Source organism: Triticum aestivum, chromosome 4B (genome assembly GCF_018294505.1).
Source record: "Triticum aestivum cultivar Chinese Spring chromosome 4B, IWGSC CS RefSeq v2.1, whole genome shotgun sequence".
Lineage (NCBI taxonomy): Eukaryota > Viridiplantae > Streptophyta > Magnoliopsida > Poales > Poaceae > Triticum > Triticum aestivum.
The window spans coordinates 84,611,489-84,633,871 of NC_057804.1; positions in this window are offsets into that span (position 1 = coordinate 84,611,489).

Consider the following 22,383-nt stretch of genomic DNA (forward strand, 5'->3'; position numbering starts at 1 on the left):
GCGATAACTCGGGCTGCTTGCCGGCCATCGCAACAACCCGATCAAGAAGTCGTTTCTCAGCCGCGATCACCAAGGACTCGGCCAGCCGACTGCTTTCGGCCGCCCAAGCGGACGACTTTCTGTAGTCGCCGGCCACGGTTAGAATTCCCTTGGAACTCGGCATCTTCATCTTGAGGTAGGCGTAGTGGGGGACCGCCATGAACTTGGCCAAGGCGGGTCGGCCAAGCAATGCATGATATGGGCTTTCAAGGTCCACCACCTCAAACCAAATTGGCTCTCGGCGGAAATGATCTTTGTCTCCGAAGAGGACGTCTATCAGGATCTTGCCGATTGGTGAGCAGGAAAGGCCAGGGACGATGCCGTGGAACACAGTCCGGCTGCTCTGAAGCTGTCTTCGCTTGATTCCTAATTTCTCCATCGTATCCTTGTACAGGATGTTGACACTGCTGCCTCCGTCTATCAGCACTCGCGAGAAGCGAGCGGCCCGCCTATCTGTGGCGAGTGTGGCGCCTAAGACCAAGGCGTAGGAGCCTGGACTCGGCATCACCTCTGGGTGATCAGCTCTGCTCCAACTGATAGGCCTTTCGGACCAATGCATGAACTCTGGAGTACTTGATGCGACTGCATTCACTTCTTGATGCTGTTGACGCCTGCTGCGTCGGTCGTCTGCTACACTGGTGAACACCACATAGGCTCCGTGCTCATCCAGGAGTTCGTCTTGTATCGCGCCGACTGGCCTGACGGCCAGCTGCTGGGGCGGCTGTGGAGGGGCGGCCCAACAGGCGGGGGTGGGAGTAGGTCGTCTCCCTTGGCGATTCTGGTCAGCCAGTGGCATTTCCGGGTGGTGTGGTTTGACGGCTTCGCGCCGCTGTGGAACTTGCAGGGGCCATCCAAGGTCTTCTCGTAGGAGAAAGCCGGCAACCTGTTGGACTTGCCGCCCTTCTGCCGCTTCGCCGGAGGCGGTCCCTCTGGCTGCTGGTCTTCGGCCATTGCCACTTGCCGACTGCTGGAAGTCGGCTGTGGGGCCTTGCGCCTGTGGTCATTCTGCTGCTGCTGCCGACTGGTGTCTCCAACCGGAGTTTTTGGAGCCTGAGGGGCGACTTTGCCAGTTGCGCTGCACCGAATCTCCGCCTTCATGGAGGAGTCGGACTTGGCATACTTGTCGGCTGTGATCAACAGCTCATCGAGGGTCTCCGGCTCATCGCAGAGGAGCTTGTGCTGGAGGAGGGTGCCTTCTCTGCACCCGGCAGTAAAGTACTCGATGGCCTGCACCTCATGCACGCCCTCGCAGGAGTTCCGGAGCTCGCCCCAGCGCGTGAGGTAGTCGCGAGTAGACTCGTCGGGGCCTTGCACACACAAGGAGAGTTGGTGAGGCTTGGGAGGTCGCTTGTACATGCTCGTGAAGTTGCGGACGAAGGCCTCGGTGAAGTCGACCCAGCTGTTGATGCTGCGAGGCTTCAGACTGTTCAACCATGTCCGGGCCGAGCCCTGGAGCATGAGCGGGACATATCTTACGGCAACACGCTTGTTGCCGTTTGCTATGTTGACGGCTGTGGAGTAGTCGATCAGCCAATTCTCCGGCTTCACGGTGCCGGTATATTTGGGCGTGTCTCGGGGGAGCGTGAACCCTTTGGGGGAAAGGCTCATCTCGGATGCGGGGTCCAAAGTAGGGAGGACCCAACTCGTCTTCTTCTTCCAGCGCCAGGGATCGGTGGAGTCGGTCGATCCGGTGGCGGGCGTCGTTCTCTCCGACTCCCTCTCGGCGGCCAAGATGGTCGCCGAGAGTCGGATGTTCCACGGGCGGCGGGGAGACTCGCCTTTCTCTGCGAGGGGGGAGGTAGATAGTCGTCCCGCCGTTCCACCGCTTTGGGGCGGCCGTCTTGGTCGCGCTCGGTGGTGATGCGAGTCCAACTGTGGCTGACAGCCGGCTCCTTGTCCTTCTTCCCATGGGCCCCGCCAGTCGGCGTCCGAGACATCGCACCTTGGTCTCGGCGGGGCGGCGGGTCGTCATTTTGGCGCTGCGGCGCCTCGGTGCGGCAGCCGACTTCATTCTGCACGGCAGCTGCGTCGAGGAGCTGCTGAACTCGCTCCGTCATCATGCGGCGCTCTTCGCCTTCGAAGTTGTCAAGCTCGTCTGCCGCCGCCTGGGCGGCACGGATATTTTCCGCGGGCGTGGCATACACAGGGCGATCAGCCCCGAACAGGTTGGCGATTGCCGCGCCGTGTTGTCAGACCGCGCCTAGGCGGCTAGGCCCAGTCGGAGCCGGCGAGCCGCCCACGGTGTGATCCATCTCGCGTTGGTAGGCTTCTGACAAGCGCCTCATGCTTGCCAGCTTCTTCGCACCCTCGACGAGCTGAAGGCGGAGCGCCTCCAGCGTCTCGGCGTCAGCATCTCCCGGAATCGGTGCGGTAAGGTCTCGCAGAGCCGCATCGAGCGGGTCGTGCGCTCCTTCGTCAGAACGTTCGCCGTGATCGAGGACGAGAACTTCCATGACGGTGCTTCCGTCGCTCCCCTCGTAAGGGAGCGGCTCGTCGTAGACCACCATGTTGGTGGGAAACGCGTCGGGCGACGCCGTGTCGGAGTCGACCAGCATCGGGTCGGTGGATCCTATGGACTCCAGGTCCACGGCAGGCTCGCCGGTGACATGGAGTTGGTTGAGGAGGCCCGCGAGGAGGCTCTCGGGGCCGCTCGTGCCTGCGTCAAATGCAGGCTCGTCGGAGAGGCCAACCTCACCAATAAGCTCGGCGAGGCTGCTAGCCGCGCAGGCGATATCAGCGCCGCGCAGCGCATCGGCGCAAACTCCATCTGGCGTGTCGGGCTGGCTGTGCTCGCTAGGGAGGAAGAGGGTTCCCGTCCAGAGCAGATCTCCGGACGACGGTGCACCTCGCCCCACGGTGGGCGCCAAATGTCGGGGGTTGGGTGCGACATATGCCAAAGGATGGCTTATCATGGTGGGAGCGAGTAGAACGTCGCCGGTGCCTGGAAGCGGGATGAGGCAAAGAGATGCACGCCGGCGGAACTTACCCAGCTTCAGGGCTCTCCTAGGAGATAACACCCCTACTGCTGCTCTGCGGGGTCTCCGCATGGTCACTACGGCAAAGTGGTTACAATAGTGCTCCTGGAGCTGTTTCTGGAGGTAGGAGAAGGCAAGGCTAGCTTCTCCTTCCGGTGATCTAAGGTCTATTCCTATCTGGGTCCGAACCCTTTGCATGGGCTTCCCGGGGGGTTTATATAGGCCTACCCCCCGGGGGTACAATAGTAATCTGGCTGGGTGCAGGTCCCAGCCGTCTGTCTCTCAGTCCGTCGTCCTTCTTGCCGACTACTGGGGCCCGCCGACTGCCGGGCCCTGCGGGTAGGCCTGCGACTGTAGCGGTACTCTTGATGACGCTGGCTCGGTCATGCGGTCATGGCTACAGCGTCGCCGTCTGGCGTGCGTTCACTGTCGCCACTCCCCATCTTATCTGGTTAATGGCGTGCGGGGCCCGAGGGAGGGGTCGGCCGTCTCCAGGGGGCCGACTCCCACCGGTCCGTCTCTAGGGCGCTCATGCCGTCTTCGGTCTACCCACTAACGGGCGGTTCCACCGCCCTTGGGCCGTACATGCCGGCGTCGTGGGTACAGTGCGCTGCCTACTCTGGCTGAGGTCAGGGCAGGCATGGCAACAGTGCCGCGCCTCACCGGAGATCTCCCGCGATATTGCTCACTGTAGCCATGCCGGCCCGTCATAAGCAGGGGAGGAGGAGATGGCCATGCCGTGGCCGTACTCCGCCTCGTCCTTTGAGGCGAGGGTGGAGTTGTGGGCCGACTCTCCATAGCCGGCCTTTCTGGAGTCGCCGTCTGGGACTCGGCTTATCTTGGAGTCGCCGTCTGGGACTCGGCTTATCTTGGAATCGTCGCCTGGGACTTGGCTTATCTTGGAGTCGCCGTTTGGGACTCGGCTTATCTTAGAGTAATCGTCTGGGACTCGGCATGAGGGGTGTGGCCTGCCCCGATGTCTTGAAAGGTTCTGGGGCTCGGGTTGGCCTACCCGTGGCCCATTACTCCGACAATATCCGAATTGCCAAGCTTGCCTTCCACGCAAAGGAGAGTCCCACCTGGACACGGGACGAAGTCTTCTATCTTGTATCTTCATAGTCCAACAGTCCGGCTAATGTATATAGTCCGGCTGTCCGAGGACCCCCTAATCCAGGACTCCCTCACATGTATAAGTCATGAAGAAAGCAGTAGCAATGAAACTGTAACAATCATAATGCTAAGCTAACGGATGGGTCATGTCTATCACATCATTATCATAATGATGTGATCTCGTTCATCAAATGACAACACATGTCTATGCTTAGGAAACTTGACCATCTTTGATTAACGAGCTAGTCAAGTAGAGGCATACTAGGGACACTATGTTTTGTCCATGTATTCACACATGTATTAAGTTTCCGATTAATACAATTCTAGCATGAATAATAAACATTTATCATGAAATAAGGTAATAAATAATAACTTTATTATTGCCTCTAGGGCATATTTCCTTCAGTCTCCTACTTGCGCTAGAGTCAATAATCTAGTTCACATCGCTATGTGATTTAACATCAATAGTTCACATTTTTATGTGATTAACACCCATAGTTCACATCGCCATTTGACCAACATCCAAATGGTTTACTAGAGTCAATAATCTAGTTCACATTGCTATGTGATTAACACCCAAAGAGTACTAAGGTGTGAGCATGTTTTGCTTATGAGAGAAGTTTACCCAACGGGTCTGTCACATTCCGAGTCGTATATATTTTGCAAATATTCTATGTCTACAATGCTCTGCATAGAGCTAGTCTAGTTAATTGCTCCCACTTTCAATATCTATCCAGATTGAGACTTAGAGTCATCTGGATCGGTGTAAAAGATTGCATCAACATAACTCTTTACGACAAACTCTTTATCACCCCCATCACCGAGAAACATTTCCTTAGTCCTCACCAAGGATAATTTTGACCGTTTTCCAGTGATCTACTCTTAGATCACTATTGTACCCCCTTGCCAAACTCATGGCAAGGTACACAATATGTCTAGTATAAAGCACATCATACTTTATAGAACATATGACTGCGGTATACGGAATGACTTTCATTCTTTTTCTATCTTCTGTCATGGTCGGGCTTTGAGTCTTACTCAACTTTACACCTATAATACAGACAAGAACTCCTTCTCTGACTGATCCATTTTGAACTCTTTCAAAAAAATTGTCAAGGTATGTATTCATTGAAAAATCTTATCAAGCGTCTTGATCTATCTCTATAGATCTTGATGCCCAATATATAAGCAGCTTCACCGAGGTCTTTCTTTGAAAATCTCCTTTCAAACTCTCCTTTATGCTTTCCAGAAAATTCCACATTATTTCTGATCAACAATATCTCAATCACATATACTTATCAGAAAGGGTGTAGTGCTCCCACTCACTTTCTTATAAATACAGGCTTCACTGCAAGTCTGTATAAAACTATATGCTTTGATCACACTATCAAAGCCTTTATTCCAACTCCGAGAGGCTTGCACCAGTCCATAAATGGATCTCTAGTAGCTTGCACACTCTGTTAGCACCCTTTGGATCGACAAAACCTTCTGGTTGCATCCTATACAACTCTTCTTCCAAAAATTCATTCAGGAATACAGTTTTGACATCCATCTACAAACTTTTATAAACATAAAATGCGGCAATTGCTAACATGATTCAGACAGACTTAAGCATCGCTATGGATGAGAAAGTCTCATCATAGTCAACTCCTTGAACTTGTCAAAAACCTTTTGCGACAAGTTGAGATTTGTAGATAGTAACACTACTATCAGAGTCCGTCTTCCTCTTGAAGATCCATTTATTCTTAATGGCTTGCCGATCATCAGGCAAGTCCACCAAAGTCCACATTTTGTCATCATACATGGATCCCATCTCAGATTTCATGGCCTCAAGCCATTTTGCGGAATCTGGGCTCATCATCGCTTCCTCATAGTTCGTAGGTTCATCATGGTCTAGTAACATGACTTCTGGAATAGGATTACTGTACCACTCTGGTGCGGATCGTACTCTGGTTGACCTACGATGTTTGGTAGTAACTTGATCTGAAGTTTCATGATCATCATCATTAGCTTCCTCACTAATTGGTGTAGGAATCACTCGAACTGATTTCTATGGTGAACTACTTCCCAATCGGGAGAAGGTATATTCAACTTCTACTTTCCTCCCACTCACTTATTTTGAGAGAAAACTCCTTCTATAGAAAGGATCCATTCTTAGCAAATAATATCTTGCCTTCGGATCTGTGATAGAAGGTGTACCCAACAATTTCTTTTGGGTATCCAATGAAGACGCACTTCTCCAATTTGGGTTCGAGCTTATCAGGTTTAAGCTTTTTCACAAAAGCATCGCAACCCCAAATTTTAAGAAACGACAACTTTGGTTTCTTGCCAAACCACAGTTCATAAGGTGTCATCTCAATGGATTTTGATAGTGCCCTATTTAAAGTGAATGCAGCTATCTCTAATGCATAACCCCAAAAGATAGTGGTAAATCGTTAAGAGACATCTGATACGTCTCCAACGTATCTATAATTTTTTATTATTCCATGCTATTATATTACCTGTTCTGGATGTTTATGGGCTTTACTTTACACTTTTATATCATTTTTGGGACTAACCTACTAACCAGAGGCCCAGCCCAAATTGCTGTTTTTTGCCTATTTCAGTGTTTCGCAGAAAAGGAATGTCAAACGGAGTCCAAACCGAATGAAACCTCCGGGAGCGATATTTTTGGAACAAACGCAATCCAGGAGACTTGGAGTGGACGTCAAGCAGCAAACAAGGTGGCCACGAGGGTGCCCGGTGTGCCCTAGGGGGGTGTGCGCGCCCCCACCCTCGTGGGCCCCTTGTGGCTCAACCGACCTACCTCCTTTGCCTATATATATCTTCGTACCCCAAAACCATCCAGGAGCACCACGAAAAACTATTTCCACCGCCGAAACCTTTTGCATCCGTGAGATCCCATCTTGGAGCCTTTGTCGGTGCTCCGCTGGAGGGGGAATCGACCACGAATGGCCTCTCCATCATCACCAAGGCCTCTCCGATGAGTTGTGAGTAGTTTACCACAGACCTTCGGGTCCATAGTTGTTAGCTAGATGGATTCTTCTCTCTCTTTGGATCTCAATACAAAGTTCTCCTTCCTCTTCTTGGAGATCTATTCGATGTAACTCTTTTTGCGGTGTGTTTGTCGAGATCCGATGAATTGTGGGTTTATGATCAAGTTTATCTATGAGAAATATTTGAATCTCCTTTGAATTCTTTTATGTATGATTGTTATCTTTGCAAGTCTCTTTGAATTATTAGTTTGGTTTGGCCTACTAGATTGATCTTTCTTGAAGTGGGAGAAGTGCCTAGCTTTTGGTTCAATCTTGCGGTGTCCTTCCCCAGTGACTGCAGGGGCAACAAGGAACGTATTGTATTGTTGCCATCGAGGATAAAAAGATGGGGTTTATATCATATTGCTTGAGTTTATCCCTCTACATCATGTCATCTTTCTTAATGCGTTACTCTGTTCTTCATGAACTTAATATTCTAGATGTAGGCAGGAGTCGGCCGATGTGTGGAGTAATAGTAGTAGATGCAGGCAGGAGTCAGTCTACTTGTTGCGAACGTGATGCATGTATACATGATCATGCCTAGATATTCTCATAACTATGCACTTTTCTATCAATTGATCGACAGTAATTTGTTCACCCACCATAATAATTATGCTATCATGAGAGAAGCCACTAGTGAAACCTATGGCCCCCGGGTCTATTCTCTACCATATAAGTTTCAAATCTACTTTATCTTGCAATCTTTACTTTTCAATCTATATCATAAATACCAAAAATATTTATCTTATCATATTATCTCTATCAGATCTCACTTTCGCAAGTGGCCGTGAAGGGATTGACATCCCCTTTATCGTGTTGGTTGCAAGGTTCATGTTTGTTTGTGTAGGCGCGTGGGACTTGGGAGGAGCCTCCTACTGGATTGATACCTTGGTTCTCAAAACTTAGGGAAATACTTACGCTACTTTGCTGCAACACCCTTTCCTCTTCAAGGGAAAAACCAACACATGCTCAAGAGGTAGCAAGAAGGATTTCTGGCTCCGTTGCCGGGGAGGTCTTCGCTCAAGTCTAGACATACCAAGTACCCATCACAAACTCATCTCCCTCGCATTACATTATTTGCCATTTACCTCTCATTTTCCTCTCCCCCACTTCACCTTTGCCGTTTTATTCGCCCTCTCTTTTCCGTTCGCCTCTCTCTCGCTTGTCTCTTGTGTGCTTATGTGTTGGATTGCTTGTCACAATGGCTCAAGATAATACTAAATTATGTGATTTTTCCAATACCAATAATAATGATTTCCTTAGCACTCCAATTGCTCCTCTTAATGATGTCGAATCTTGTGAAGTCAATGCTGCTTTGTTGAATCTTGTTATGAAAGATCAATTCTCTGGCCTTCCTAGTGAAGATGCCGCTACTCATCTAAACAACTTTGTTGATTTGTGCGATATGCAAAAGAAGAAAGACATGGATAATGATATTGTTAAATTGAAGTTATTTCCATTTTCAATTAGAGATCACGCTAAAACTTGGTTTTCGTCTTTGCCTAAAAATAGTATTGATTCGTGGAATAAGGGCAAAGATGCTTTTATCTCTCAGTATTTTCCTCCCGCTAAGATCATCTCTCTTAGAAACTATATTATGAATTTTAAGCAACTTGATCATGAGCATGTTGCACAATCTTGGGAGAGGATGAAATTAATGATATGTAATTGCCATACACATGGGTTGAATTTATGGATGATCATACAAAAAATTTATGCCGGATTGAATTTTGCTTCTAGAAATCCTTTAGATTCGGCCGTGGGAGGCACTTTTATGGAAATCACTTTAGGAGAAGCTACTAAACTCCTAGATAATATTATGGTTAATTATTCTCAATGGCACACCGAAAGATCTACTAGTAAAAATGTTCATGCTATAGAAGAAATTAATGTTTTGAGTGGAAATATGGATGAACTTATGAAATTGTTTGCTACTAAAAGTGCCACTATTGATCCTAATGATATGCCTTTGTCTACTTTGATTGAGAATAATAATGAATCTATGGATGTGAATTTTGTTGGTAGGAATAATTTTGGTACCAACGCTTATAGAGGAAACTTTAATCCTAGGCCGTTTCCTAGTAATTCCTCTAATAATTATGGTAATTCCTACAACAACTCTTATGGAAATTTTAATAAGATGCCCTCTGATTTTGAGTTTAGTGTTAAAGAATTTATGAATTCTCAAAAGAATTTCAATGCTTTGCTTGAAGAAAAATTGCTTAAAGTTGATGAATTGGCTAGGAACATGGATAGAATTTCTTTTGATGTTGATTCTTTGAAACTTAGATCTATTCCTCCTGAGCATGATATCAATGAGTCTCTCAAAGCCATGAGTATTTCCATTGATGAGTGTGAAGAAAGAACCTCTAGGATGTGTGCTAAGAGAGATTGCTTTGTAAGAGCGTGTTCTTCTAGTTTTCATGAAAATAACGATGAAGATCTAAAAGTTATCGATGTTTATCCTATTAAATCCCTGTTTTTCAATATGAATCTTAGTAATGATGGTACTGGATGTCGTGGGGAAACTTGTGATCCACGAACACCTATGGGACCGGAGCCCCTTTCGGTTCGGCGGGGAGCGGAGATCGCACGAAGAGCAGATCGAGGCGAAGCACACGAGCAGTTTACCCAGCTTCGGAGCTCTCCAGAGAGATAATACTCCTACTGCTGCTTGTTTGTGTGTATTAAGTTCTTGCTCAAAGCCGAGCGTGAGTATTCTCAGTCTCCGAATCTCCGAACCTCCTCTACGTTGCGCATGGGCCTCCTTTTATATGCTAAAGGGGTCACCGACAGGTGGCAACGTAGGCAAGGGTAAAAGTGGAAAAGGGAGTGGCGGTTGGTGCAACTACCTGTATAGTGTATCCTACCTAACCCTGATGGAAGGGGACAAGAGCATTTATTGCCCGTCTGTGTCGTCCCAACAGTGCAGAAGGGACCGTCAGGGGTGCCACCGTTCGCCACGATGGCAATTTTGCCAGCGTCGCTGGCCACCATGCACCCCTGGCTGCACAGCCTTCCGCCACGCGCCCCTGAAAAAGATACCCCAGGGCGACACGTAGGTGGATGTGCAGGATGGTTGCTTGCCGCGGCAAGCACCTTGCCGCTATCGCTGTCTTGTCGCGCCCGGAAGCTTGTCGCTTGCCGGGCCTTGCCGGGACGCGTGGCGCGTCGCGGCAAGTTCCTCCAGACGCCTTGGTTGACCTTCCCGGCAAGCTCCTCTTGCCGGGGTCTTGTCTCCTTGGCTCGAATACTTTGCTCTTGAATGGCCGGTTGGCCTTCCCGGCAAGCTCCTCTTGCCGGGGCCTTTGTGTCCTTGAATGGCTCCAAGGGAACCATAGAGGATCTTTGGCAATCACCCGGCAAGCGTTGCCGCGGGGTGCTGCGACTGCCCGTGCACAAGTTCGGGTTACTAGGGTACCCCTACTCTAGTACAGCGACAGGAGCCCCCGGGCCTGGACCACACACGGTGCCGAGCGCTGTTGGGCCAGGCCCAAAATAGTGTACGGGCCCGCGCGGCTTGGGTTACGCCGCAACTTACTCCACCCCCACCACGCCCTCCCCAACGGCACGCGTCGAATGCGGCATCGTGGGAGTGATCGTGGGGGTTTCTTTAATCGGAAGGACGAAACGTCCGCCCCCTCCCTCTTTATAAGCAGGGGAAACAGGGGCAGTTCGTCCATCCTGCTGTTGCTGCTTCCAATCTCAAAAGCTCCGCCGCTCTCCCCTTCTTCTCGAAGCCGAGAGAGGGCAGCGCTCCGCCCCCCCATTGCCACCAGCACCATCAACGCCGTCGACCTCCCTCACCACCTCCACCATGGCTCCGAAAGCCGACAAGGGGAAGGGTGTGAAGTCAGCCGAAGCGCAGCAGCTCGCGGCGCTGCGGAAGGAGCAGACGATCTTCTCCCCCCAGCTCGGCGCGAAAGAGCTGAGGGAGTACTTCTACTTGTTCTGGTCGACGGAGACGCGGGCGCATCCGCGCACGAGGGTGCTTCCGGCGACCGCTTCGGAATTAGCTCCAAACGGGTACCCATCCTTCGCGCTGTTCTTCTATTGCAGGCTCTGCCCGCCCTTCTCGGAGTTCTTCTGCGATATCATGAACACGTACGGGCTCCGCCTCCTAGAGTTCACCCCCAACGCCGTTCTGACAATGGCAGTTTTCGCACATTTGTGCGAAAACTTTGTCGGAGTCCACCCTAATGTAGCCCTTTTCCGCCACTTCTTCATGCCTCGGGTCGAGAGAGGAGAGCCGCTTGCTAAAGGGATAGCCTGGATCTCGAGAGTCAGCAAGAAGGAGGCGTATCTGGAGGGTGAGCTTCCTAGCAAGTGGGAAGAGTGGAGAGCGGAGTGGTGTTGGATCATCAAGGAGAACCTGCAGCCGTTCACTGCCGTGCGCCAAGCCCCAATAGTGCGCGGCAACGATTGGAGCAACGTGGCCCCGGAAGATGAGAGGCTGAAGATCACTGTTACCAGAATCCTCCGCCTCAGGCTTGCCGGGCTCACAGTAGGCGCAGTTGGCGCAGATTTCTTTCGCCGCTACATCGCCCCCCTGCAGGAGAGGGGGAGGCCCGCCTGGGAGTTCAATAACTCGGCGGACATCATGAGGCTGGGGCCAGGCCTCAATTACAACTTCACCGTCCTGGAGCTGGACGCGACGCTGCTGGAGTTGTTCAAACGCGACCCCCAACACCCATTCACGTTGCCGCGGGGCGTCGTACCGCTGTGCAACATCTCGTCGCTCGACCGGATCCGCGCCATGATGCCGTTGTGCGATTCGCACGGAATCGTACCAACTTGGCAAGAGCCTGCGGATGACGTTGTGCGGGCATTCTTCGACAATTTAGAAGAAGTGCCGGTCCACGCCGACGAGCAGAAGAGCCTCACCCGCGACACCACTGAAGCGGAGCTGCAGCTCACCGCCACTAGGGCGGAAGAGGTTGCGGCAGAAGCTGCCGCAGGTGAGTTCGGGTTCACCGTGGAGGAGGCGGAGGCAGCAGAGGCGGCAAGTCTGGCGGAGCGAGAGGAGTTCGCCGGCGAGGAGGACCTTGCCGGGCCGGAACCCGAGCCGAGCGAGCCTGCCGAAGGCGCGGGCGACTTGTTGGAGGCCGGCTCTTCTTCCTTCCCGTCGTCCAGCAACTTGCCGCAAGCGGAGCCCCCAGCTCCGCCAAGAAGGCGCCTCCGCAGGGCCGGGGACGCAGCGGGGCAACAGGCGGGTCGACAGCCGCCGCAGCGCACGATGCGCTCCACCGCGGCAAGCACTGTTGCCGCGGGAGCACCTCCCGCTGCTGCGGCAACTGGAGCGGGGCCCTCCCAGACCACCGCTTCTGGTCCCGCCAAGCGGCCCCGGGAACCTACTCCTCCACCTCGCCGCTCCGGAGGCGGGCCCGACTTTGACCTCTCCGCGCTGAGCTCCGACGAGGAAGAGGAAGAGTAAGTTTCTTCATTGTTCTTGTAATTCTACATTCTTGTTGTTTTTGTCTTGTATCTGACTTGCTTCAATCTGAACCTATTCCTTTTCAGGACGCTGGCCCAGAGAGCGGCGAAGAGAGCCAAGGCCCCGGTGATTGTCATCGAGGATGATATCACCGTGTCAGCGGGGGGTGCATCTGGGACCACCTTGACGGACCCGGCAATTACTCCTCATAGCAGCCCCCAGCGCAGCCCCCAGCGTAAGTTTATAGTTTGCTTCTTGCTGACAAGCGCTGATGGGTGCTTTTTCTTTGCTAATATATCGTCTGTTGAATTTTTATAGGAGCAGAGCAGCCTCACCAAGAGGGCCCGGAGACCGCTCCCGAAGCGCCATCTGCTTCGACTACGCCGCCGAGGGAGGGCTCCCCGGCAAGGGAGAACTCTCCGGCAAGGGGCAGTTCCCCGGCAAGGGACGGCACTAGTGATCCTCCGGTGGTTGAGACCACGACTGCGGATCCCAGCTCAGGTAAACCACTTGCCTGAGAAATTCCCGTGGGTTCTTCTTCTTCTAATTTTCTCTTTGAGTATTCGCTTGACTTTTCTCTCTCCTCCGCTCTTCAAATCCATCTGCAGAGCCGATGGAGACCGAGGCCGCCGACGAGGGGAACGCGCCTAGCAACGCTGACGATGCCGCCGCCACCGAAGGAGAGGCCAGTGCTGACGAGCCCACCGGCAAGGAGGCCGCCAAGGCTGCCACCGTAGAAGCAGGCGAGGGGTCTGGCGATCGTACTGACGGCCCCGAGGCCGTAGGAGCGCCAGGCGCTGCATCGACCGCCGATCCCTCCGCTGCTGCTGCCGCGTCGGACTCCGAGGAGCCTCAGCCCGGCGCCTATCTAAAGGCCGGAGACGGGATTTTCATCAAGCTCCCCTGGGCATCAAGCTCCAGGGCGCCGGTCGAGGGGGAGATCTTTGATGGTGAATTGCTCGCCTCCGCCGGGCTGTCGTTGGTTGACACGCCAGGTAGCGGCGACGAGCCTGAAGAGGAGCGGTTGCTGCGAAGACTGGCGTCGCTCTACCGCGCCCGGCAAGTCAAACTGGCGTCCCGGGAGGCGCTTGTCGCGAAGGCGGGAGTAGACATGGAGAAGCGCACGGAAGAGCTCTGAAGCGCTAACCAAGAAGCTCTTTGGTCGGTGGCACAGGAGCGTGAGCAGCTTGCCGAGGAGCGCACGGCCTTCCTCCTCGAGAAGGCCGAAGCTGAGGAGCAGCAACGGCTGGCTGCCGAGAAGCAGGCCGCGCGGGAAGGTGAGCTGGTGCAGCGGAAGGCCTACCTCGACAGCTACGAGGAGGAGGTTGTTGCACGCGAGCAAGCACTTGGCGGGGCCCTCAAGGAAGCAAGGGACGCTGCCGCAGCCGCCGAGGCCGCCAAGAAGGAGCTGGAGACGAGGGTGGCACAGCTGGAGGCCAACCTCAAGACGAGCGGCGAGGAGCTCGCCGCGCTCAAGCACGAACGCGAGAAGGATGCTGCCGCTCATGGTGAGCTGCAGGGTCTTCTCGCTGAGAGGGGCAAGGAGCTCAGCGCCGCCAAGGACTCCAACGCGGATCTCGAGCTGAAGCTGGCCACGCTGACTCAGATGCTGGACAGCGCCAAGGAGCGGGAGGTGACCTTGGCGGAGAAGGTCAAGGCTGACGAAGCACTGCTGGCGAGTATTGCCGTTACCCAGAACTCGTTTAGGGAGACGGTGGAGCATTGGACCGAGGGTCTGGTGAATATCGCCGCAGTCATTGATGGGGAGTTGGCGCAGCTGGGGATGGAGGACTTTGGGTATTCTTCTGACGAGCATCTCCAGCCCAGCGCCAAGCTCAGCTTGTTCTTCAAGGGCGTGGCGACGGCCCTCCAGCAGCTCCGGGAGAAGATCCCAAAGCAGCTGGCCGACGAGTCGTGCCAGATCTGCGCAGGGGCTGTTCAGAAAGTGTTGGTGAAGGTGGCCTATCGCAACCCAAGCCTCAACCTCACCAACATCCTCAAGTCCCTGCTGCCGGACGCCGATCTCGAAGCACTCAAGGCCCTTGTCGCACCCATTGTGGACAAGGTGAGCGGCATCAAGAGGGTTGCAGGTGACCGCGTAGATTAGGCCATTCATTGTATCTTTTTCTTGTTGCTGCAACGTTATGTCATGAGAACAATCTATTAGACCCGACAAGTTATCTTGTAGTATAACTCTATTTTGGGTATCGATTGCAATGTTATTCCCTTTACTTGATTCCCTCCTTTGTATGTCTTTACCCTACGCTTTTAGGGAACTTGCCGGCGCAGACACCAGAGCCGCGAGCGCTGAGTGCGGAACGTCAGCAGCCCGCTGGCGGTGCTGCTTCCGGCAAGAAATCTTGTCGCAAACTAGTTGCAGCTAACTTAAGTTGTTGAGCGGACTCGAAACAAAGTAAGGGCGCAAGTAGCTGCGAATTGGTTCCTCCGCGCACAGGTTTTCCATACAAAAGTCGATCGTTCAAGGAAAATAACTTAAAAATTTAAAACAGATTGCTCAAACTTTGGCAACTTAGCTTTTCTGTCGTTTGCTTCCCGGCAAGGCGAAACTTCCTTGAACGAGGCCCTGTCCACACCATTATCTTCTCCTTCCCCCCGGCTAACTTGTGTGCGAGGGAACCTTCCTTTCCTTCGAGAAAAAGAAAGAAGAGAAAATAACGGTATGGAGCCTTATGGCTCGTTATTGCTTACCGGGGCAGGTGCTGCACAAAGTGTCAAATAACAGATGCAAAATAGAAAGCATGTAATTGACAAGATGTGCTGAGCACTTGAGCTTTACTTATGCACGGGATCTGCGCCCGGCTTTGTACAAAGGATTACATGCAATAGCGGCAAGACTTGTACAAAAGGTGGTTGCCGGAACAGGTTCCCGCAACCGCGCCCTATGGGTAAAACTTACGAAGATGCTCAATGTTCCAGGAGTTGCTCACCGGAATGCCATCTTTGGTCTCATGGCGGACAGCACCAGGCCTCGTGACTCGTTTCACCCGGTAAGGGCCTTCCCACTTCGGCGTCAACTTGTTGGAATTCTTGGCGGACTGAACGCGCCGAAGAACAAGGTCGCCTTCCTCGAGACTTCTGGCATTAACTTTGCGGCTATGGTAGCGGCGCAAAGCTTGCTGGTATCGAGCAGCTCGTACAGCAGCCTGAAGACGGTCTTCCTCAAGGAGCAGCGCGTCATCTTGTCGCAGCTGCTCTTGCTCAAGCTCATCATAAGCGATCACTCGAGGCGACCCATATACGAGTTCCGTGGGGAGAACTGCCTCCGCTCCATAAACTAGAGCGAAGGGTGTCTGGCCAGTGGCTCGATTTGGCGTCGTCCTGATCGACCAAAGAACCACCGGCAGCTCCTCGATCCAGTTTCTTCCGCACTTGTGCAGCCTGTCGAAAGTTCTGGTCTTGAGCCCGCGCAGCACTTCAGCATTAGCCCTCTCCGCTTGACCGTTGCTCCTCGGATGAGCAACAGAAGCGAAGCAGACCTTGGCGCCAAGATCTTGGACGTACTGTGTGAAGGTGCGATTTGTAAATTGTGTGCCGTTGTCGGTGATGATCCTATTAGGGATTCCAAAACGGCAAACAATCGACCTGAAGAACTTGACTGCTGACTGTGCTGTCACCTTCCTCACTGGTTCCACTTCCGGCCACTTTGTGAACTTGTCGATTGCGACGTACAAGTACTCAAAGCCCCCGACAGCTCGGGGGAAGGGGCCGAGGATGTCGAGCCCCCAGACCGAAAATGGCCAGGATAAAGGGATCGTCTAGAGAGCTTGAGCTGGCTAGTGTATCTGCTTGGAATGGAACTGGCACGCTTCACACTTGGTTACTTGTGCAGTTGCATCCTGGAGGGCTGTCGGCCAAAAGAAACCTTGCCGGAATGCTTTGCCGGCAAGTGCTCTGGCGCCAATGTGGTGACCACATATGCCTCCATGTATCTCTGCCAACAGCTTCTGTCCGTCTTCCCGATGAATACACTTCAATTTCACACCGTTGAGTCTTCTTCTGTACAGTGTGCTGTCGACAAACTGGTACATACTTGACTGCCGGGCTACTCTTTCCGCTTCTTCTTGCTCTTCGGGAAGTTCTCCTGTATGAAGGAAACGGACAATCTGTTGTGCCCATGCTGGAGCTTGCGGCTCGACAACAAGGACTAAAGGCATATCTGCTGCTGCGGGAACATCCGCTTCTACGGCGAGAACCTGCGGTTCAACCGGAGCTTGACGCTCCCCAGCAAGCTTGCCGGAGCGAAGCTTGTCGGGAGCGTCTGCTTCAATGATACAAGCCCTAGGACTTGTCGGAGCAGACTGCTCCTCAGCACTCTTGGTGTTGATCTTGGGGACCTTCTTGGCGGCGGCTTCGGGGAGCTCTGCCGGAAAGTAGTCACCAGAAATCAACTTCCTCTTCTTGTTCTGTCCATTTGATGGCGTCACAGACGGTTGAGTCAGCTTGAGCACAAAGATCCCTGGCTCCACAGGTAACTTCAGTGCAGCGCACTTTGGCAGGCCATCGGCTATGTCATTCTGAGCCCTTGGAACATGTTCCATCTGTAGGCCGTCAAAGTGCTCCTCTAGCTTTCTCACTTCATCCACGTAAGCTTCCATCAACGGACTCTGATAACTCTTGTTTACTTGTCGGACGACAAGCTGCGAGTCACCTCTGACAATAAGCTTCTTGATCCCAAGTTCTGCCGCGATCCTGAGGCCGGCAAGCAAACCTTCATACTCTGCAGTATTATTCGTTGCTTGCTCCTTGGGAAAGTGCATCTGGACTACGTACTTGAGGTGCTCTCCGGTGGGTGCGACAAGCAGCACGCCTGCATCGGCGCCTTGCAGTGAGAAGGCACCATCAAAGTACATAAGCCACTCTTTGCTCGCTTCCTTGACTGGGATGCTCGTTTCTGGAACTTCTTCATCTTGTGTTGGTGTCCATTCTGCTATGAACTCCGCCAATGCTCTGCTTTGGATAGTTGCAGTACTCTCAAACTTGAGACCGAAGCTTGACAGTTCCAGTGCCCACTCGACTATCCTGCCCGTTGCTTCTGGATTTTGCAGTATCCTCTTTAACGGGAAATGAGTGACAACTATGATCTCATGTGCTTGGAAGTAATGGCGAAGCTTTCTCGAGGCCATGAGGAGGCCGAATAGCAATTTCTGCACCCCAGAGTACCTTGATCTAGCCCCCTGCAGAAGGGAACTGACAAAGTAAACTGGGCGCTGCACCATCCTTCTCTGCACCTTCTCAGGCGTCTGCGCGGATCCATCCTTGTCGGGACTAGAGCTTGCCGGGAAAGCCCCCTGCTTGTCGCTGGATGCATCTGCCTCGGTTGCTAGCTCATCGTCTGCCTCCCTCTCCGCTACTAACGCAGCACTAACCACTTGATTAGTTGCCGCTATATACAGCAGCAACTTCTCTTGTGGCCTAGGTACGACAAGTATTGGAGTGGAGGACAGGTATCTTTTCAAGTCCTGCAGCGCAGCCTCCGCTTCCAGAGTCCATTTCATTGGACCTGCCTTCTTGAAAATTTTGAAAAATGGCAGGGCGCGCTCAGCAGATCTAGAGATAAACCTGCTGAGAGCAGCCACGCAACCGGCAAGCCTTCGTACATCCTTGACACTCTTCGGGGCTTCAATTTGCTCGATGGCCTTGATCTTGTCGGGGTTAGCTTCAATCCCTTGCTGAGACACGAAGAACCCGAGAAGCTTGCCGGAGGGGACTCCAAATACGCACTTCTCGGGGTTAAGCTTGAGGTTGATCTTGCGCAGATTTGCAAAGGTCTCATCTAAATCTCGGGTCTTGTCTTTGCTCTTGACCACTATGTCATCCATGTAGGCTTCTACATTTCTGTGTATCTGTGGCTCAAAAGCATGATGGACTACCCTCGCAAATGTTGAACCAGCATTCTTTAAACCGAAGGGCATCCGTATGAAACAGTACGTGCCACATGGGGTGATGAATGCGGTCTTCTCCTCATCCACTTCTGCCATGAAGATCTGATGGTATCCTGAGTATGCATCAAGAAATGAAAGCAAGTCACATCCGACTGTGGAGTCAACAATCTGGTCGATACGCGGCAAGGGAAATGGGTCTTTGGGACAAGCTTTATTGACATCGGTGAAATCGATACAAAGCCTCCATTTCCCGTTTGCCTTGCGCACGACTACAGGATTGGCCAACCACGTAGGATGGAGCACTCCTCTGACAAGGCCTGCTGCTTCCAATTTCTTGATTTCTTCTGCAATGAACTCTTGGCGCTCCACTGCTTGCTTCCTGATTTTCTGCTTGACGGGCCGTGCATGAGGACAGACGACAAGGTGGTGCTCAATTACTTCCCTGGGAACACTAGGGATGTCATACGGTTGCCATGCAAACACGTCAACGTTCGCCCGCAGGAAAGCAATGAGAGCGCTTTCCTATTTAGGGTCGAGCGTGGCACTGATGGTGAAGGTACCACCAGTGTCGTCCTCCTTGGCGGACACCTTCTTGGTCTCTGGTGGAGTTGCCATCATCTTCTTACACTTGCCGGTGGAGCTCGATGGTGCGTCCTCGACGGTAGCGCAGCACTCCGAAGAGGTGCGCTTGCCGGAGTGGGCATCAGAGCTTTTGCCGGACTTGGTCTTCTTCGCCCCGGGAGCTTCAGTGGCAAGTGATCTGCGATCTGCTGCAGCTGCTGCTTCCCAGTAGATCTTGTCGGCGCAAATAAGAGCATCCTTCTTGTCGCCAGGGACAGAGATGACACTTATCGGGCCTGGCATCTTCAGTACGTTGTACGCATAGTGAGAGGCTGCCATGAACTTGGCGAGTGCTGGACGGCCAAGTATCCCATTGTAAGGCAATGGGAAGTCAGCAACGTCAAAAGTGACCCTCTCAGTTCTGAAGTTCAACTCGCTTCCGAATGTCATCGGCAGCGTGATCTTTCCCTTCGGCTTGCTCCTTCCCGGATTGATTCCTTGGAATGTACCGGTTTCTTCGAGCTCGCTGTCAGGGATCTGGAGCTTCTGGAGTACCGCGGAGGAGATCAGGTTCAAGACGGCCCCGCCGTCAACTAGCATCTTTGTGACCTTGAGGTTGCGGATAGTTGGCGAGACCAACATCGGCAAGCACCCGACCGGAGTTATGCGATCAGGGTGGTCCTCAATATCAAAGATGATAGGCGTGCTGGACCATTTTAGGGGCCTGCGTGACTCAACGGGTGGTTCTGCTGCATTGACTTCCTGCACCCATTGCTTGAGCTGGCGGTGTGAAGTATGCAGAGAAGCACCACCATCAACGCACAGGACCTCCGTGGCTTTCTGGAACTCCTGCTCATCGGCCTCATCATCTTCCATATCTTCATCATTATCTTCATCTTCATCCTTGTCGCGGCCGCGGGGAGGTCTGTCTCCTTGCCGCTGCTTGGCCTTGCCGCGGCGTCCTCCCCGGCCGGGACGCTTCTTGCCAGCTCCTCCAGCACCTTCTTGGGCTTTCTCCTTGTCGCGTCGCTCGTACTCGGCTTTCTGCAGCTCAACAAGCTGCTCAACCTTCTTGCAACTCTGGAGGTCATGGCCCTTGGTGCGGTGGATCTTGCAGTACTGCTTGGCACTGCTGCCCTGCTTGTCGGCGACCGCGGCTACTTCCTTGCCGGAGCTGCCAACTTTGGCTTCCTTGGCGTCGCCTCCGTTGCCGGACTGCTCAACGACTAGCACATCTTTGCCTTTCTTTCTCCTATTGTTCCGCCGCCGGTTTTTCTTTGCCGGGGCGGTCCCATCACTGTCAGATCCTGCTTCTTCTGCATTCTCTCCGGGGAACCTCCTCCCCTCCTCAGCACGTGCACACTTGTCGGCCAGGGCATATAGCTCACTGACGTCTCTGATCTTGCACATCGCCATATCCTCCCTCATCCTGCGGTTCCGCACGTTCTGATGGAACGCGCTGATCACCGCGGCAGGGTGGACATCTGGGATGTTGTGCTGCACACGGCTGAATCTCTGAATATACTTGCGCAGAGGCTCTTCTTCCTTCTGGGAGAGCAGATGAAGGTCACTCTCTTGGCCATGAGGCTTGTGGCCGCCTGTAAAGGCGCCGACAAACTGATGACAGAGATCTGCCCAGGAAGATATGGAGCCGTCCAGCAAGTGCATGAGCCAGGATCTGACGTTAGGCTTGAGTACCAGAGGGAAGTAGTTGGCCAGGATCTTGTTGTCCCGCCCCCCAGTAGCTTGCACCGCGATGGTGTAGATGCTGAGGAACTCCGATGGATGCGTCTGGCCGTCGTACTTCTCTGGTACATCTGGCTTGAAGTTTTTCGTGCTGGGCCACTGGACTTGCCGCAGCTCATGGGTGAACGCAGGGCAACCTACCGTGTACGGCAAGTCGCCTGGTTCCCCTGGCGCATGCATGTCGACAGCGGGCCCAGCGCGCTGGTCAGATTGACGCCGCGCTTCTCTTCGGCGCTCGATGCGAGTTCGAGCGTCTTCTTGTTGTCGGTGATGTAGAACTTGGCGCTGATCGCGGCGAGCCCGTGGATCAGATGAAGCAGTGGAGTCGCTGTCGATGTGGATCCAATGAGTCGGCGATCTTGGCCTTCGGGATGGGGAGTGCACAGTGGTTGCACGCCCTCTGGTTTCGTCGCCATCAGCTCGCGCCTGGCAGCCTTGCCGCGGCAGCGACGCACTCGGTTGCCGCGGAGTGTCGCCGTTGGCGTAGCCGATGAGACTCTGGATGGTGGCCCTCCATTCGTCGATCTTGTCTGACGTCGGAGGGTAATCTAGGAGCAGTTGAGCTCGCACCAGAGCTTCCGCTCGTGTGGTGGGTGGCAGGGGCGAACGGTGTGAGGAGCGGGATATGCTCGGACTTCTAACTATGTTAGAAGGAGCAGCATCCCGTCCCGGCGACCGTGCCACGCTCGTGCCAGCACGCTGGTGCGCATGCTGATCTTGAGCTCCCTGTGACCCACCAGCTTGATCCTGGTCCAACGAACGTCTAGCCAACAAGAAGGCAGGTCCGAATTTGATAATCAAGCCCTCAAAGCCTTGACCAAGGAGATGCACCCGCTTGCTAGCAAATTGGCAGATGAAGTTGACTTGTCTGTCTACCAGTCCAACTATGATGCAGACAACAAGAGGATTGAGGCATCTATGAATGAAGTGCAGAATCTTATCCCGCCAATCCGTAAGCACACTTATGCCCCTAACATTGAACCGTCAGATCTTATAAGTGATGAAGCTGTCTTCCAAGCTTTGTCTGGAATTGACTGGGCAAACACTGACTTCCAGCCAGTGGATGGGGAGGAGGAGGGTGAACCGGCGCAAGATGATCCATCAACTTCACGTCAACCTGGTGATGAATCTTAATCCGGCGCCCGGCTTGATCTCCACAGACTGTGTTCTGTGCAACAAACAGTCATTATTTTGGGCATCAAAGAGCCTTTTAATAGGCTAGTTGATATACTTTGATCCGCTGCCATCGTGCACTGCTACATGACACTGTTTAGTCTGCCATGATTGTTGTTATGCTTGTTTATATGCCTTAGTGATTTCATGCAATCCTTGTTTCTGCATAAAAAGTTGTCCTGGTGGTTTACCGCCAGATGGGTCATAATGCCCAATACAAAGCCTGGTTTATAACCGAGGCTGCAAGAATGTCAAAATATGAAATAGATCATACCTGTAATATTGAATCATATTGTTGGCTTAGCAACGTAATTGTAGTAAGGGTGATAACCCAAATCTTGAGTGTTTGATAACTGAAATCATGTTGTGTTGGTGTATAATAAGCCATGCCAGGTTATGATAAACAC